This window comes from Crocuta crocuta, unplaced genomic scaffold, assembly GCF_008692635.1.
Source record: "Crocuta crocuta isolate KB4526 unplaced genomic scaffold, BGI_CrCroc_1.0 scaffold41, whole genome shotgun sequence".
NCBI classification, from domain to species: domain Eukaryota; kingdom Metazoa; phylum Chordata; class Mammalia; order Carnivora; family Hyaenidae; genus Crocuta; species Crocuta crocuta.
Genome location: NW_027529428.1, coordinates 4,800,535 through 4,820,286, shown reverse-complemented (window position 1 = coordinate 4,820,286; position 19,752 = coordinate 4,800,535). Strand labels below are relative to the sequence as shown.

The following is a 19,752-nucleotide window of genomic DNA, read 5'->3' as shown; positions in this document are numbered from 1 at the left end:
TATTTAAAGATTCATTGTGAATTATACGTGGGTGAAGACAGTTCTGGTCATGAGTTACTATCTCTTCTCTCTAAACAGTAGTGAGCCCAGGGCTGTTTATATGGAAGCCAAGTGTACAGGAATAGGAAAATCCTAGAGACAATTGTGACAAAAGCATATGCTCTCAAGGACCACTGTTCAGAGTGAATTCCCTCTGACTTATTTTTACCTCCTGCCGCTTGTTCAGTATATCCCCATTTGTCGTGATAATATATTTTTCTTCTCTTAAAAAAAACGTTTTTATGTTTATTTGTTTTTGAGAGAGAGAGACACAGTGTGAGCAGGGGAGGAGCAGAGAGAGAGGAAGGCACAGAATCCGAAGCAGGCTACAGGCTCTGAGCTGTCAGCACAGAGCCCGACAGGGGACTCAAACTCACGAGCTATGAGACCATGACTTGAGCCTAAGTCAGATGCTTAACTGACTGAGCCACCCAGGCGCTCCAATATAGTTTTCTTCTTGATGGCTTCAGTGTAACGTCACTCATCTAGGGTGAGTCCTCGTGATACAGGCACCGATCTAAATTTAAGCATGATAAACCTTTGTGTTAGTGTTCTCAATTTAATCCGTCCCTCTCTGTTTTTGACACTTTTCTCCACTTGAATCTGGGTCTCCTAAATTTGGAATCTGCTTACCTGGATGATTAATTTCTCCAGGACCCACATCAACCTTCTTATTGTCAGTGGAGCACTATGCTAAAAACGAAATTCTACGTCTCTAGTGATTATGCTACTTGCTTCATTTATTCAACAAGTATGCAGTGACTATCTCCTATGTGCTGTGGGTATCGAAGAACAGAACAGATGAGCCTCATTCCATGGAGACAGGATGATGGGGATAAAACAGTGACTATTGCCAATAACTCAGGGCTGCTCTCGGAGAGAAGTGAATGTCCATGTGTTTACCCATCAACCCCGAAGAGTCCTTCAAAGACACAACCTCAGGGAATTTCTCCATACACTTGCTGAGGCTTCTATTCTGTGTCTTCTCCAAAATGAATCCTGAGCCCGGGCAGAAAGACAGTGAGCAAGAGATTGGTGTGTGAGTCCAAGGCAATAATATATTGGCAGGAACAAGGTAAGTGGTGTCAGAAAGAGACGCACCACTGGGTGGCCGCAAACCAAATTGTCCTGCAATAGAGGTGGGTGGAGGGCAGAGAAGGCCTGTGCTAGGCCCCAGGTTTGAAAGTCCTGGGGTTTTCTGTGATGCTGGGGCTTTTCAGATTTCCGTACAACGATCCCTTGTTATGTGAAGTCATCTCTATGTGTTCTCCTTGACATGCACCCTGGAGTACCTGTAAATTACTACTTAAGAGCAAGTGGATCCCAATCTTAGTCCGATCCCTCACTGTGTGTCATATGACAAATTACCTAACCTTTCTGTGCCTCTGTTTCCACACCAATAAAAAAAGGAGAAGGTACTATGCCAAAAAATAACACTAAAAGGAAAAGACGTTATCCATTATTATTGTTGTTCTTTTTGTCATCTATTATAACTGCCTTCTCTATTAGCCTCGAAGCTTCATAAGAACAAGAACCATGTCTGTCTCCACTATTATGTCTCCAGCACTTGGTAGAAGTCAATACCCAATAAATATGTGTTGCACTGAATTACTGAGCTTGAAATCACCTAAATGCACATGTATATTATTTCCTGTAGCCCTCTACGAGTCAAGGTTAAAAGAAAAAAAAAAAAGACATCATAGTCGTACCTATTTCATAGAGCACATAAGCGTGCTGGCCTTAGCTCAAAAATAAATATGAAGGCTGTAAAATAAATAGATAGTATCAGTCTCAAATTTTTGTAGGTTTTATTTGCGACAACCATGGATGAGCACGGAAGGTATTGTGCTAGGTGAAATCAGCCAAAGAAAGACAAATACCATATGATCTCACTTATATGTGGAATCTTAAAAACCAACCAACCAACCAACCAACCAAACAAACAAAAAAGAGCAGAAATAGACCCACAAATACACAGAACAAAATGGTGGTTGCCAGAGGGCAGGAAATGGGGGATGGGCAAAATGGGTTAAGGGGACCAGGAGACAGGCTTCCAGTTATGGAAAGACTGAGTCGCGGGGATGAAAGGTACAGCATTGGGAATACAGGGGTGTTGTAACAGTGTTGTACGGTGACAGATGGTGAGCACAGCGTAACATACAGACGTGTCAAATCACTATGCTGCACACCCGAAATCAAGGTAACGTTGTGTGTCAAGCACACTACAAAATTATCTGTAGGTTTTCTTAATGTTTGTAAGTTATGGGAAACATCAGGGAATAATTGAAAGAGTCCCATAATTGTAAGTTATGGGAAACATCAGGGAATAATTGAAAGATATGAGGTTATAGTTCTGGATTTTAATTCTACATTAATATTGACAAACTGATTAGCCCTGAGAAAATTGTCCAACCGCCTCCACGTTTTTAAGTTGAGATAATAAATACCTAATATCTCAGTGACTATGGAGAATAAATATAATACATATGTGAGCGCTCTGTAAATTATAAAGCATTGGCTAAGTTTAAGGGATTACATGCCCTCATTATAGACATAATATTAGTGATTTAATTGAAGCACATGCCATCATTGGGCAAAACATAATTAAGGTTGCTACACTGTGGGTATTAACCCAGGTGAGAGAAAATTTCAGTGTGGCATAAATCTCCATAGAGCCTATTAGTGCTCTGAACTCACTGATGGTAGTGAATGGAGCCTTTGTCTGTCAATATTTTTTTGCAACACAGAGCAGAGATCCTGTTAAGAAGGTGCTAGGAATCCAGTGGTAGCATGCAAAGGGGGTTAAGAAAGCTGAAGGTAGTGGTCAGGGGTGATCAGAAAGGAGGGATTCTCTGACCATGGATATTACAGATGGCCATAGGACATTTTACGAAACCACAGGGACAGAGAAGGAAAGCTGAACCAAAATAGCCTGGAGGCAAAACCCTGAAAGAAATGCAAGTTGTGTTCATTGTAAATACTTCAGCCACATTCATGCCCTGGATCTGTAAATATTTATAGAAATGACGTGGCCGACCAGAGTCGCTGGCAGTTGAGAAACACGGAGTCTTGAGATCAATAGTGGATGCCTCTTGGGATCTATTAGGTAACAAATCAGTTCAGCATGAAGGTAAATATTTTACCTTATCCATCCATAGCCATACTTAATTTAGGGTTTTCTGTCTACAGAATGGAGCTACCAAAGAGGCTGAGGGAACTGTAAAATACAAGTGAGCCTCTAAGGCTGACCTCTCAACAGATGCTCAGCTCTATGTCTCCATCTAGAGGATGGATGCAGAACTGTTTGTTTGCTGGATGGTTTTCTACTCGTTACTGCTCTCCACCAAATATTTCTGGCTCTCGCATTCTGGGCACAGGGTAAAATTGTACTTTCCTGCTCTCCTTTGAAATTAGGGTGGCCAGTCGATTTGCTCTGACAAATGAAACAAGAGCAGAAGTGGTAGGTGTCACTTCTGGGCAGAAGGATAAGGGAGGAGCAAGCACGTAGGTATCATGAGCTGCTTCCCATGTTGGGTGGTTGAGTTGGGCCTCTCTGTCAGGCTGCGGCTAAGTGGCTGTGAGGAGCAGAGGCCCCTACTCAAGCTCACTGAATATGTAAAGAAGAAAGGAATTTTTGTTGCGGTTTGCCCAAAGATGTTACCACATCCTAATCCTGCCCATTCGGACTAGTACTGCTGGCCTTTATTATTCATTTTGAAGAGAGTATCTATCTTACTCTCACTCTGCCCTCATCTGGGAAATCTATTTCCCACATTCTCAACCTAGGCTCATGGGGATGGTACACATCATGTCTGGGTTACTCACGCACAAAAGAATATTTTTAACGTTCGGAAGGGCATCAAATGCTTTCAAGTATTTTTATAAACTTGAGTATCTACATACCATCTTGATGGTTTTTCCATCTAGTGCCTGTTAATTTGCTTAATGTTTTTCTTTAAATCGACTTCTTTTTGTTAAGTAAATTTATTTTGAAAGGAAGGTCTGTATCAGTAGGTATATACGGAAACTTAAAATCACTTGCCTAAAATAGTCACATAAGTGAGATATAATAAAAATAAAATGATGCTATTAAATTCAAGGTAGAAACGCCAGGGCTTTCATTCAAGACTTTCTCTCTTTGTCTAAAAAACAAAATAAAACATCATGATCTCATGGTCTGTGGGATCGAGCCCCTCATCAGGCTCTGTGCTGACAGCTCGGGGCCTGGAGCCTGCTTCCAATTCTGTGTCTCCCTCTCTCTCTCTGCCCCTCCCCTGCTTGTGCTCTCTCTCTGTCTCTCAAAAGTAAATAGTCTGGCAAAGCGTACTGTCCTGGATCATTATAAATACAAAGAAACGCTAGATAAGATTAAGCACCAAAACGGTAATTAATACATTTCCAAACTTGAAAGAAACCAAGGGAAATCCCCAGGGGCCAGAAACAAAGCTTCTCCAGAAAGCTGATGGAAAAATAGCCCACAGGATTTTGGACTGGACACAGGCTTCAGGGCTCCACAGGAGAAGTGACCTCCAGGGGCTGGAAGAAAGGCCTAGATCAGAACTTCTAAATAAAGCAGTGGACCTTAAAGAACTGCCCCCTTACTGAAAAGGGGATGGATGAGAAGAAACTCTAGTCTCTGGCCTTGGAAAGCAAGTGTGCCTGGAATCTTGAGGGGAAAATGAGAAGCACTCTATAGAATTATAGATGCTTCTTGTATGCCAAGCACGTTTCAATCTCTATTACCCGAATGATGCAGGGAACCCAAGTCAAGAGATTAAAATTAAAATTCATTTAGGACCATTGAAGGCCTTAGAGCCTTAGGGTTCCAGAAGACTCAGATGTGAAACCAGTTGGGAGTGCTACTTTTTCAATCTAGGATTCATTGGAAATTCACTTAGGAGAAAGAAACAACCCTCTGAAAGATGGGCTCACACCAAAACAAAACAAAAACAAAAACAAAAAAACAGCAGATGCAGTAGACAGAAGAACTAGCAATAAAAGCCCCCCTCTGCCGAAAAGGAACAATATGAAAGACATTGTAATGATTAAAGAACAAATTTTAACCCTCTGTTGTAAGAAAGCACTGAGATCTGGGGCTGCTGGTCATAGCTGGTAGTACTGTCACTTACCCTGACTAGCCATGCTGCTTTAAAAAGGAACATCTAAAAATAATAATGCAGAAAAGGGGTGCTTGGGTGGCTCAATCGGTTAAGTATCCTGCTTCAGCTCAGGTCATGATCTCACGGTTTGTGGGTTTGAGCCTCACGTCAGGCTCTGTGCTGACAGCTCAGAGAGCTTAGAGCCTGCTTCCGATTCTGTGTCTCCCTCTGTCTCTGTCCCTCCTCATCTTGTGTGCTCTCTCTCAAAAGTAAATACATAAAAGATTAAAAAAATCTTTTTTAAGTATAATAATGCAGAAGGGTTGACAATAAAGTGACATAGAAGTTGTCAGAAAAATATTAACCACAGCAAACATCATAATATTAATATCAAACAAGATAAACTTTAGGCAGAAAAGCATCATTAAGCTTACAAAAGTTACTATTTCACGATAAAAGAAAAAACTCTTCAGAAGATATAATAATCCAGAACCTATATGCTTTCAACAACAGCCCAAAAATAAAACAAAAACTGTATGTTATAAGGAAATATTAATTTTGTGTGGGCATATTTAAATATACTTCTCAAGAACTTATAAGTCAATCTGAAAAAAGGCATAAAGATATAAACCTGAACAATGTAATAATATAGCTTGATCTAATAGATCTGTACTCAATAAAAGTATACAATTTTTTTCAAGCTTACAAAAACTGACTATATAGAATGTCTCATAAAATACCAGAAGTCAATAGTCATAATCTCTGACTTCAGGGACATACATCTAGAAATCAATCACAAGAAGACACTTTAGAAACCGAAAAAGCCCACTTGTAAATAACAGACAATAAAGCCCTATGAATCAAAATTTGTGAAGGTGGCTAAAGAAATTCGTAGAGGAAGACAAATAGTTTTGAATTCAGATGTTAGAAAATCAAATGGACTGAATTAGTGGAGTTCAACTCAACCCAGGAAGTCAGAAAAAACCGTGCTCTTGTGGGATTCAATGCAATTTTTTTTAACTTTTAAAAAATCTTTATTTATTTTTGAGAGAGAGAGAGAGAGAGGCAGACAGACAGAGCATGAGCAGGGGAGGGGAAGAGAGAGAGGGGGACACAGAATCCGAAGTAGGCTCCAGGCTCTGAGCTGTCAAAACGGAGCCCAATGCGGGGCTCAAACCCACAGACTGCGAGACTACGACCTGAGCCGAAGTCGGACACTCAACTGACTGACCCACCCAGGCACCCCGATTCGATGCTATTTGTATTAAATCTGTGTACCACCTCTTGTGATCATGAATACTAACGGGCGGAACAGTGACATAAGTAGATTCTTTCATAAATTTGAAAATGGATTCCACATGCATTAGTTGATTTTGTATTTCCGGTACTTCATAAAGCAGCTAGCACGTAGTAGCATGGCATTAGTAGCAGTCACCTAGTGAATGACCACAAACACAAAAATTTTGGACACAAGTAAATGCACCTTCTTAGACCAGATACAAAGATAAGCCCATTCTACATTTTACATCCTTCCAGCATGTCTGAATCTGGAAGAATTTAATTGTTGTTATAGCATTAGCCTTGCTTGAGATCAGGTTCCTCTAATAGGAAAGGAGCAGTGAACCAAGATTTGGCACACGCACACACACACACGCACACACATACATCTAGCATTTCTAGATGGTAATTTTCCTGACAGGCATAAACACCCAGAAGCAGGTGGCAACCCTTCTGAAGAATAATCATTCTTCTAAGATTGGCCACTAAAAAAAGCAGGTCTGTAGAGGTTAGGGCAGCAGGTTAAGATCTTAATTGTTCTTAAGAAACATATCAGATTGTTATGCTGTGATATTTTGGGGAAATGATTACATAAAGAGAAAGTTCCTTTATGTCAGAGTAGCTAAAAAATTCTCCTGGCTTCCTTCTGGTCAAGTAAGATATACAGGACTGCTAAAGTGGCTTCCTCTAGAAATGGCGATAAAAGGAAAAAAGAAAAACCAAACACAACTTATCATGAGGTGCTTGCCTTCCTTTTTTTTAAATATATTTTTAATGTTTATTTTTGAGACAGAGACAAACAGAGCGTGAGCAGGGGAGGGGCAGACAGAGAGGGAGACACAGAATCCGAAGCAGGCTCCAGGCTCTGAGCTGTCAGCACAGAGCTGGACACAGAGCTCAAACCCACAAACTGTGAGATCATGACCTGAGCCGAAGTCAAACACTTAACTGACTGAGCCACCCAGGCGCCCCTGCCTTCCTTTGTTACATACATAAATTAGCCCTTTAAAGCCCAATGGTTGGCGGACTGCTGTTTCAGGGTTCTTGTCTGATAAAGGAGGTTACACAATTTAAGGTAAGAGTGTGTGCCATGCTGTGGACCCCAGGGCACTTACCAAATTACTCAAGTGGGAGGCAAGCCAGAGGCTGCCCTGGGTTTCACACTCCGCTTAATCATGCTGATCCCCAGGAAAGGAAGGGAACTTGGGTCCCACAACAGGAAACTTGGGTTGAGCCCATAAAATGAGGCTCTTGGCAACAATTAGCTGCTCAGCTAGGCTTCCTAGAAGAGATCAGCACTATGGCCCCTCAGGGACAGCCAGCCAGCCGAGGCAGATAAGAAAGGGGTGATGACAGGGAGAGTGGATGACAAAGTAAAAGGCACAAACACCAGGCACTCGCCCAGATACCAACTTCCCTAGAGATTTTGCAGAAACCCACAAACCGTGCTACCTTTTCTCAGGTTCTCAGAAGAGAGGGGCACAATGCAGTCCCCTTACCCAGGGTCAGATTCTAAAAATCTGCAGGTAGCAAAGGTTACTTGTGGTCCACATGGCGCTTGGATCAGTTCTTGAATTGTTCCCTAAATTATAACATCTGTGGTCAAAATCCTTTGTGTATAAAATCCTTCACAGTAAATCTTACGGACACTAAAGTTTGAGAAACACTGGCCAGGAACAGGGTTCCCGTCCCACAATTTTCTTTGAACAACAATCAAATCATTTGCAAACATTTGCAATGAAATCATTGGCTGGGATTGGAGATGTGTGGAGAATTCCACCTCTTGCCTGTGAGGTTTATCCCCTTCTCTCTTCATGTGTTTTCTAAGACCTTAATACGTATCAGTCATTTGTGTGCTGTTGAGAAGATTAAATTAAGTGGCATCATCTCACCCTGGGGACGGGCGGGTAGTTGTTCATGAAGGGAATTTACAGTCCACGGCTTGAATTACTCCCAGGCATCTCCAACTCAGCATGCACAAAAAACTGTATCCAGCACCTTCCTCTCCACAGATCAGCTACATCCTATATTGGGGTGGTTTTAAAAAATGTCTACAAATTCTTTGACACTCCTTGCAAAAGTGGAAGCCTAATTCCCCTTCCCGTAAGTTTGGATCGAGTTTAGTGACTTGCTTCTAAAGAGTGAATGAAGTAGAAGCGACCGTGGGTGATGTCTAAGACTAGATCCTAAAAGTAGCATGGTTTCCTCTCTGCTCTTTTTTGGATCATCCACTGGGAGAGGTCTGCTGCTATGTTGTAAGGACCCTCAAGCCACCCTATGGAGATATCCATGGGGTGAGGACCTGAGGCTTCTAATTCAAATCCAGGTAGGAACTGAGGCAGCCTGCTAATGGCCACGTGAGTGACTCACCTTGGAAAAAGTTCCTCCAGCCCCCGTCAAGCCTTCGAATGACCATAGCCCTCGCTGATATCTTGACGGCAACTTCCTAAGAGACCCTGAATCAGAGCCACCTAGTTGATCCGACCCTTCAATTTCTGACACACAGAAACTGAAAGAACTGTATTTGTTGTGTGACACTGCCGAATGTTGACATGCTTTATTATACAGCAATAGCAAGTTTCCACCCTCCACACCCCAGTGAAGGTCTCTAGCTATTATCTGAGCGCCCAAACCTCCCGACTTGCATTCATTCCTACTTCCCCTTCTTTTCTAACCACTTCTTCCCAATCCAGTTGACCATCCAGTCCCTTGGCTTCGCCTCACCTCTCCTATCCATTCTCACTGCTGAGGGCACTGACACCAATGTGTAAAGGCTCAAGTCCATCGTTTCCTTGCAGAAACCTGCTTCCCCTTTTCTCTTTCTAATTTTACTCCCCACACCCTCCAGATCACTCACTGTATACTCTTCTAAACCTAACCTTCTTGTTGAAATCCCTTCAGTGTTCCCCACTGCCTGGAGGAAAGGACCTTGAGGTCTTCCCGGTCTGTCCCCCTTCCCCATGCCAAACTAGAGCCTCCTCTCTTATTTCCCACTCCCTACTTGGCCCTGCTAATCTTGCTCATCTTCTATCACTCAGCTTGGATATCTCAGTAACTGACCACCCCCAACGCCTACAGATGGGCTAGGCTCCATAGTTTCTGGTGCTCACTTCAAATCAGATACTTTTCATACTTTTTATAATCATCTATTCATAACTTGTCTACTGCCCCACGCTGCACACCTCCAGTCCTATCCCTCCCTCCACATAGGCAAAGGACTCCATGTGGTGCTTAGCACAGAGCCTAGCATGTGGCGGAGACGAGGAAATAACTATTGAATAAATACCTGCAGATGTGAAGGCTCCCTGCTCTTCTGGTGAAATGCTTCTCACAGTGTCTTACCACATATCGGAACTTGATCCTCAAAAGTCTCTACCGACAAATTACTTTTGTTAACAAGTTAAGCTTTCTTTAAACCATCATTTAGAAATGTTAGTTGAGCCTTACAGAAACGATATTATAAAGAAGCCATTGCTCTAAACATAATTAGGTAAAATTCACCCGGGAGAGTTTACTGAGCCCTCTACCTCAACAATAAAAGCTCCTCTCTGGGGCGCCTGTGTGGCTCAGCTGGTTGAGCATTCAGCTCAGGTCATGATCCCAGGGTTGTGGGATCAAGCCTTGCATTAGGTTCCGTGCTCAGCATGGAGCCTGCTTGGGATCTCTTTCCCTCTGACCCTCTCCCCGCTTGCATGCTCTCTTTCTCTCTAAAATAAAAATAAAGAACTAGAATAAAAAATTTAAAAGCTCCTTCCTGATATTAGGAGTATGTGGGGGGGGTGGCTAAGCAAGGAGAGGTCCTCACGAAGGGCGGGGAGGAGATATGGACGACTGTTGGTCTTCAGAATTGAACCCAGCCTTCAGTGCTGGGAACAACGGCTTCTGCAGATGACCAAGTGACGGCATCTGGCACAGGCTCCTACAGTCCTGCCCACACCCCCTTCCTCCCCCCCCTCCATCTCACTAGCTCAGCACCACCCAGAATTTATCCTTTGAGGAGACCTCCCTGGCCTCCCCTTGCCTAAGGAGACACGCTCACGAGGGTTCTTCTCCCCAACAGCGCAATGCAATGGCTGCACCGGCTTAATTTTACTTCCTTTCCCTCAGACATTCACACTCAGGCACCAGAAATATGAACAGGAGCCTCCAGAGATGCTCTTCCAACTGCTGCTCAAGCAATTATATTTGCTGACCCACGGGGTGTGGCAGAGGATTTGCGTCTGACTTCTCTAAAGCTGGGCTCAGCACAGTTTTTCTGTAAAGGGCCAGATATTAAATATGTTAGGCTTTGCAGGCCACATGCTCTCTGTGGAGACCGCTCAACACTGCGGTGGCACAAAAGCAGCCTAAAAGAATGAGTAAATGAAGGGGTGCGGCTGTGTGCCAATAAACCTTTAGCTACAAAATTAGGTGGCAGACGAGACTTGACTTGGAGGCCACAGCTTGCATAAAAACAACTTGGATAAAATCTCAGTTCTCAAAGTTGGATGTGTATTTTTAAAAATTGTGAAGCTCTCATGTTTTGTGCAAGTGGCGCCCCCAAATACGGTTGTGTGGATATAGAGAGTTGAAGCTGAGGTACAGTTTGGAGCTTTCTTTATCAAAATGTTAAACGCAGACAAAAAGCCAGGTAAGATACGATGTATGTAAAAAGATGTTTACTGTAATAAAAGAAGATGGGTTTTTTGTTTTTTTTGGAGGAGTATGAATTTGATGGTGATACAAAGAGAATAGCTGAGAGTTTCTCTAATGACTGATATCCCAAATGGACTATTTGCATCTCCTTTCCCACTTCCCACTTCCTTTTATCTTGTCACTTTCGGCTGTTAAAATCCAATTCAGTCTCAACTGCTAATTTCTCTTCTTAAAACCTTATCTCCAATTCAGTTTAGAACTGCTAATTTCTCATCTTAAAATCCAATCTCTTTTGCTCTCCTAGTGGTACTGAACAAAGCGGGGGGCCTTGGGGAGCTCATGATAGGAAGGGCTCTTCCCTCCCTCCTTCNGGTGGGTGCAGTGGGGGCTGGGAGAGGCCGGGCTGTATTTCACTCCCACCCCTCTCCATGGCCTGGATTCTGGGAGGCAGCTCTGTTCTCTCTAACCCCCAGCCTCTGCTCCCTTGCTTGAGCTCCTTGAAGGCCCATGGAGTCTCCCCAGTGCCCCCTCCTCTGGTACCGGAGACCTGGCTTGACTCCACGCTTCACTCTGTGCTCAGCTCCTGACCCGGCCTCTGGCTGGGGCCGGCTCACCTTGGGTGGTGTATTAGTCTGCTGGGGAGGCTGCCCTGACACAGACCACGGGCTGGGTGCCTTAAACAACAGATTTCTCACAATTCTGGAAACTACAAGTCCAAGAGCAAGGTGTCAGCAGGGTTAGTTTCTCCCGAGGCCTCTCTCCTTCGCTTGGAGATGGCCACTTTCTCCCTGTGTCTTCACATGGTCTTCACTTTTATGTGTGTCTGCATCCTAATCTTCACTTCCTATAAGAGCATCTAGCATACCAGATCAGGGTCCCATTTTTCACGACCTCATTTCAACTTCCATCTCTCTTTAATGACCACCATCTCCAAATACTGGGGATTAGGGCTTTAACATAGGAATCTGTGTGTGGGAAGGTGGGTGGAGAACAATTCAGCCCATAACAGGTGGGGTGCTAGAAAAATGACTCAAGGCCACTATTATCTGTGGGTTCACTGTACACACAGGATTCCCGTGTCACCCTACGCCACCGTACTGTGATAGTGCAGGCCACCTGCTGCCACTTGCCTCAGGGCACACACACAAGTCCACTGGCTATGGAGACATCCAGCCGGGGGTGGGATCAATACCATGTAAGGTATTCTGAATCTTTACCCATGACTCTCTTTGAGCAACCGTCATTTGGCTTTGGAGGGGCAGAGAAGACTCACTCCACCGTTTCTAACCAGCAAAGACTCTTGAAAATTCCTTCACTCTCCTTTTCCCCAACCTTCTGCTCATATAGGCTGGGGTGATGGTTGAGTTTGGCACAAAGTGGGTCACCTTTTAGGAGGCGTTGGGAGAAGCATCCAACCTACCTGTTGAGAGCATCTTGCCATCTCTTTCATTGTGATAATGGAGTACCTTGCACCACTGTGCCCTTAACCTTGGACCCTTAACCTTTAATTCACGGACTAAAGGAAATTTTCTACTTGAGTAATTTATTTTTCTTACAAAAATGTAAGGGATAACCTAAATGCCCATTAATAAAAGAGTAATTGAGTAGAGCAGGATATTCATTAGATCTATCAGTGCAAAAAAAAAAATTCTAACTGTATTGATATGAAATGGCATCTCAGATATATTTAATAAAGAAATCAAGGGGCACCTGGGTGGCTCAGTTGGTTAAGCGTCCGATTTCAGCTCAGGTCATGATCTCACAGTTTGTGGGTTTGAGCCCCATATCGGGCTCTGTGCTGACTGCCAGCTCGGAGCCTGGAGCCTGTTTCAGATTCTGCATCTCCTCTCTCTGACCCTCCCCTACTCATGCTGTCTCTCTCTCTCTCAGAAATAAATAAAACATTAAAAAAGAAAAAGAAATCAAATCGCAGCCTGGTATGTTTAGAATGATAGTATTTGTATAAAGTTATGCATATAAAAGTTATACATTTATACATATTTTTAGGCACAGATAATATCGAGAAGGAATAGAAATATACTATTAATAGCAGTTACCCATAGGGAATAGGTATGGGGAAAAAGGGCCTTTTGCTTTTTATTCATTTACTTTTCTGTGTTGTTTCCATTTTTAAAACATAAGCACATGCTGCATCCTAAAACAAAGAGGTAATTTAAGTATAATTAGATTCTATAAGAGTTTCAAGAAATCTTCTCTTGGGCAAAGTCAAGTTAACACTAGAAAAATTAAGTGCTCAGTAAGTAGTAATTTCAGCTGTTTATCAGGAGCAATACTATGCTGTCACATCCCACGGCTGTATTAGCAGGGATCTGAACGCTTTCCAAAATAAAGTGTAGGAAGCAGGAGGCATAAACCAAAACACGAAATGTCAGCATCACCGACAAAAGGCAGAGAAGCCCAGCCTCCGATCGACTCACCATGACAGGGCAGCCGCCGGCCCCTCTGGCCACACGTCTATCACATTTGTTCACCCTCACAAGTATTTCTGAAGGTCTGAGCTGTGCAGGTGGTAGGGAAATTAAAATCAATCACGCACAGCCACTGCCTGATTCTCACAGCAATTGCTGATTCATCTTTTGCAGTGGCTTGTCTTCAATTTTTCTGATGCTACCCTCTCTTACATTCCATATCTGAACTCTACGTTTTGATAGTTTCTCTGTTCCAACTGTCTAGTCTTTGACTTTGGCTCCTTTAACTGTTCCTGTGTTTATTTCCATAGGTGTGTAGCTTCTTGTGTTTTAGTCTTGCATCTTGTTTCTTTAAAAAAATTTTTTCCAGGATGCCTGGGTGGCTCAGTCAGTTGAGCATCTGACTTAGGCTCAGGTCATGATCTCACGATTCTTGAGACTGAGCGCCGCATCGTGCTTTGTCCTGACAGCTCAGAGCCTGGAGCCTGTTTCGGATTCTGTGTCTCCCTCTCTCTCTCTGCACCTCCCTGGCTCTCACTGACTCTCTCTCAAAAATAAAACAAACATTTAAAAAAAATTTCCCCCTATTTTTGGTTCTGAAAATTCCAAGATTTCATAAATGTTCTTTTCCATAAAGAAAAAGAAAAAACTTGATTCCACGTGACATTTTTCTGCCTTTTCTGTCAAAAGTCTTTATACTTTTGAAATTAACATTGTTTTTGGGAGCATCCCTTCAAGTCATTGTTATTTGTTTCTGGTTCTCAAATGAAGAAACTGAGGCAGAGATCAGAAATATTTCCTTCTGGATGGGTTGACTGTCAACTTCTATAGTGCCAGCCGGCACTGTGTTCCGCATAAAATCCCAGGGGTGCCGATGGCACCCTGCGGGTATTTGTGGAATAAAATACCTGATGGCTACTCCAGTGTCCCGTACCTTTGGTAACACCATCCCATTGTTATTTTCTAGATTTCCTTCCTGATGGCTCAATTTTTCCTTGCTTTCCTCTAGCATAAAGCTCCTTTATCTTCTCATTCCCACCCAGTCACTGGCTGTGAATTAAAATGGAGTCACCCCTCTGGCCCCAGTGACCTCAGGAAACAGGCTGTGGCAAGATATAGGCAGATTTCTGGAATCCATTCCTGCAGTCAGCTCCCCACGAGCTCAGGCCTAAGAGACCAACAGGGACACACACAGAAAGGGACACACAGGTGAGGCGCCTGGGCGGCTCAGTCGGTTGAGTGTCCGGCTTCGGCTCAGGTCATGGTCTCAGGGTTTGTGAGTTCCAGACCTGCATCAGGCTCTGTGCTGACAGCTTGGAGCCTGGAGCCTGCTTCCGATTCTGTGTCTCCCTCTCTCTCTGCCCCTCCCCTGCTTGCACTCTGTCTCTCTCTCAAAAATAAACATTAAGAAAAAGAAAAAGAAACAGAAGTGGACACATAGGAAGGAATTGTACCTGAGCATTCCAAACTGCCCCAGTGGCAGAAGAGACCCAGAAGGGACGCTTCCCGTCATTTTTTTTTTTTTAAGCCACCATTTCTCAAAGCCTGTGCCCAAAGAGGAGGTTCTACAGTCTATACAGAAGGGCTTTGTGCCAGGTTAAGATTGGGAAGCACCATATATTATATCCTCCTGAAATTTTATGACACACGTGACCCTGTCATAGACTCTGAGATGTTTTACAAAAATAAATCTGATTTTGTGTACCTCACAAAGGTAAACCAAGGAAACTTTCTTTCCTTTTTAAAAAAACTTTTTTTAACAGGTATTTATATTTGAGAGACAGAGGGCAAGCCAGGGAGGGGCAGAGACAGAAGGAGACATAGAATCCGAAGCAGGCTCCAGGCTCTGAGCTGTCAGCACCGAGCCTGATGTGGGGCTCGAACCCACGAACCATGAGATCATGACCTGAGCCGAAGTCAGATGCTTAACTGACTGAGCCATCCAGGGGCCCGCCTTTTGTTTTCATTTGTGTTTTTAATTTTCTGTCTCTCTCTCAATATGTTAATGCAGAACAAAATTTTCGAAGCATTCGCTCTGAGCCTTCCAGCACGATATGTGAGCCTCTCCACACATCTGGGACTGTATCTACCCAGAGCCCAGCAAATGTAGCCTGAATTGCTCTATCGTAATGATTCTTCCAGCATAGCAGCTGAGTCACACAGCCTGTGTCTGAATTCTGGCTCTGAACTTTGGAAAAGTGGAACCTTAAAATATATAAATGAAATATTACTCAGCCATAAAAAAAAAAAAATGTCACCTTGCCAGTTGCAACAACATGGATGGAGCTAGAGAGTATAATGCTCAGTGAAATAAACCCATCAGAGAAAGAAATATGCCTTTGATTTCATGCATGTAGAATTTAACAAACAAAAAACAAACAAAACAGAGACAAACAAAAAATCTGACTCTTAAATACAGAGAACTAACTAGTGGGGCTGCCATAGGGGAGGTGACTGGGGGGAAGGGTGAGATAGATAAAAGGGATTAGGGTGCATGTACTGTGATGAGCACTGAGTAATGTATGGAATTACTGAATCATTATATAGTTCACCTGAATCTAATAAACAATGTATGTTAATTATACTTTAATTTTAAAAAAGTGTGACCTTAGGGGCACCTGAGTAGCTCAGTTGGTTAAGTGTCCAACTTCAGCTCAGGTCAGGATCTCACGGTTCGTGGGAGCGAGCCCCACATCGGGCTCTGTGCTGACAGCTCAGAGCCTGGAGCCTGCTTTGGAATCTGTGTGTGTCTCTCTCTCTGCCCCTCCCCACTCATGCTCTGTCTGTCTGTCTGTCTCTCTCTCAAAAACATTAAAAAAAATTTTTTTAAGTGTGACCTTAGGCAAGATATAGAATTCTTATGTGCCTCAGTTTCCTCATCTATAAATGGGGTAGGTAACATTACTTACGCAGGGAGTTGTCAGGATTAAATGAGTTGATTTAGGTAAGGATAGAGAACACTGCTTGGCACGTCAGAGTTGATGCTACAGAAGGTTAGATATTGCTGCTGTCACTATTTCAGTACTTTTGCTAAAAAATATAAAAGTGTTTTCCAAAAGCAGGTGTCTTGGATCCCAAGAGTATTTTTTTTTTTTGCAGAAATAGAGAAATCTATCCTAAAATTCACATGGAATCTCAAGGGACCTCAAATAGCCAAAACAATCTCAAAATAGAAGAATGAAGTTGGAGGTCTCACACTCTCTGACATCAATCTTATTACAAAGCGATAGCGATTAGAACGGTATGACGCCAACATAAAGACAAAAATGAAAACCTATGGAACAGATCAGAGAACCCAGAAATAAACCCATGCATATACGGTCACATATTTTTTTTTAATTTTACTTTTAAGTAGTCACTACACCCAACGTGGGGCTCCAACTCACAACCCTGAGATCAGGAGTTGCACTGATGACTAAGCCAGCCAGGCACCTGTGGGCAAATGGTTTTTGATACGAATCACAAGACCACACCATAGCGAAAGGACAGTCTCTTCAGCAAATGGTGCTGGGAAAACTGGATGTCCACAAGCCAAAGAATGAAGGTGGACCCCTACCAGAAACCACAGACAAGAATTATTTCAGAAGGAATTAAGGACCTAAGTATAAGACCCAAAACTATAAAACTGCTAGAAGAAAACATACAGGGAAAAGTGTCATGACAGTGGACTGGGCAATGATTTCTGGGATACGACACCGAAAGCAGAGGCAATAAGAGCAAAACGAGATACACGGGACTCCATCAAACTGGAGGAGTTGGCTACATACTCACTCCAGGGCAGCTCCAGAATCCCTAATCCCCATCCCTGCCGCTTCTTCTCTTTTCCTCCATCTTGCCAATGGTTAGGGTGTAACAGATCCAGGTCAGCTGGCCTCTTGGCGATGGGAAAATTCCAGATCACACCTAAAGTTTCAATGTCTGAAGATTCTGAACTCTCTAATGTCCTCAATGCAAAGCTGGAAAGAGCTTCCTTCACACCTCCATCCTAAACCTCATTCTCCTGCAAGGAATTTCTTCGCAGACTTTCAGACCAGTTTAAGAGAAACCAAAGCTCAGGGGCACCCGGGTGGCTCAGTCGATTAAGCATCCAACTCTTGATTTTGGCCCAGGTCATGATTTCATGGTTCATGAGTCCGAGCCCCATGTCAGGCTGCGCACTGAGCACTGAGCATGGAGCCTGCTTGGGATTATCTCTCTCTTCCCCTCTTCCACTAGTTCTCTCTCTCTCTCAAAATAAATAATAAAACTTTAAAAAAACCCAGAACACTCAAAAATAGGGAGGCAGCCTATCACAGTGGGGTCAACGGTATCAACCTCATTTCTTCATCCACTAATTGGCTTTGTTAGGGGAGATAATGGGAGATTTCAAAGAGATAATGAGTAAAACATTTGGCAAAGTTATATTACTTACTATTACTTGTATTATGTTATAATATTTTGTATTACTGTCATTGTATTCGCTTATTATAAATATGAATATAAATACATATATTTATACAACTATAAATTTAAAACACAAATAATAATATAGTACTATTATTTGGGGTGAAACTAGGCCTTGCCTATTCATCTGAGTCACCAGAGTGGTCATGAACCCCCTGATGTGACCTTTAGACTCAGCACAGAAGTACGGCAAACGAAGTATGGGAGCCAGTCACCAATCACGGAGTCAAGAGGAATTTTCAGCACACCCACTATCACATTTCCAAGGTAACCGTTATGGGCTGGATTCTGTCCTCCACAATTCCTATTTTGAAATTCTAATCCCCGGCACCTCAGAATGGAGTATATTTGGAAATAAATACTTTAAAGAGGTAATGAAGTTAGCATGAGGTCATTAGGGTGGGTCCTAATCCCATATGACTGGTGTCCTTGTAAGAAGAGATTAGGACACAGAGGCACACGCACACGGAAGGAAGACCCTGTGAAGACATACAGAGAAAGCAGCCATCCCCAAGCCAAGGAGAAAGGCCCCAGAAGAAACCAACCTCACCGATATCTTGATCTTGGACCCCCAGCCTCTAGAATTGGGAAAAAATAAATTTTTGTTGTCTAACCCAACCAGTTTACGATGCTTTGTTCTGGCAGCTCAAGCAAATGAGCAGAGTATCTAATCTCTCCCACCAGTACACCTAGCTCCAAGAAAGGCCTTCTCGAAGAGGGAAAGAGAGAAGCCCAAGTCAGGCCCCTTGAGACTGAGACAAAGAATCCATCACTTTTACTTACACATGTCCCACAGCACAGTATAATTACATCCGATGAAGCTAATTTACAGGGCTTGATTAATTTCATACTCTTCTGAGAGATGGATTCGGGTATTGTACAGCTATGCCAACTTTACAGAGAGCTCTGAGTCATTTAGCCATTTCTTTTACGTTGGCATGTCTTCATTGTGAGATGTAGGCAGATATTTAGGGGAGAAAAGGTGCTTATGCTTTTGAGTCACTGTTCACAGAACTACAGCCTTACACGGGATTCCAAAACTCTGGTATATCACTCACATGTCCTAGTTACCATGCTAGTGAAATAACAGGACTGGGGAATAAAAGTAGTAGCCTAAGACCAGTCATCTACCCCATCAAGCTAGTCAGAAACAAGCCTTGAGCTTATAAACTGGTAAGTGCGTGAGAAATTTAGGGACAGTCATTGATGTCAAACTCAGTCTCAAGGACATGAGCTTTGATCATCCCTGAATTTAGTCTAAGGCACAGAGAAAACGTTCCTATGGGGTTTTGCTCCATCCCAGGCTTTCTGCCTTTCCGTTATCAACACTAGCCTTCCCCTGGATCAAAAATCTCCAGGTCTCCTCTCATCTTTACTGCCCCCGCCCTCCTAACCTACCTCTTGCACAGCTCCTCTCTTGATATCGCATTAGGTTGGTCTCACTCGTGTTTTATTTTAGGAAGAGCTATTTCCAGAACTTCCAACCCTTCCTGGGTATTTCTGGGAGCTGGATGTAGAAAAATGTATTTGCTAAGTAACATCTTCATTCCTCTGTGAATGAAAGGTTCTCTTGCTTCATGGGAAGTGGTGGCTCCCTAGATACAGCTTCATGTTGGGTTCGGACAACATTAAATCCTGCAAAAAAAGCCTGCGTTCTGAATTTTTGGACTGGAAGGGACTTTGAAAGACAACATTAAATCCTGCAAAAAAAGCCTGTGTTCTGAATTTTTGGACTGGAAGGGACTTTGAAAGTTCTCTGTCTATAGGCAGAACTGCACCTACACATTCCATTTATCCACCTGAGGTCTACAGACCAGTTTCCCATGAGC

General features: G+C 43.1%; 1 protein-coding gene across 1 annotated transcript in view; it reads right to left on the bottom strand.

Moving 5' to 3' along the window:
- PRUNE2 (prune homolog 2 with BCH domain) overlaps positions 1–19,752 on the bottom strand; it is a 259,377-nt gene that overhangs the window by 41,163 nt on the left and 198,462 nt on the right. The gene's annotated exons all lie outside the window — the stretch shown is intronic.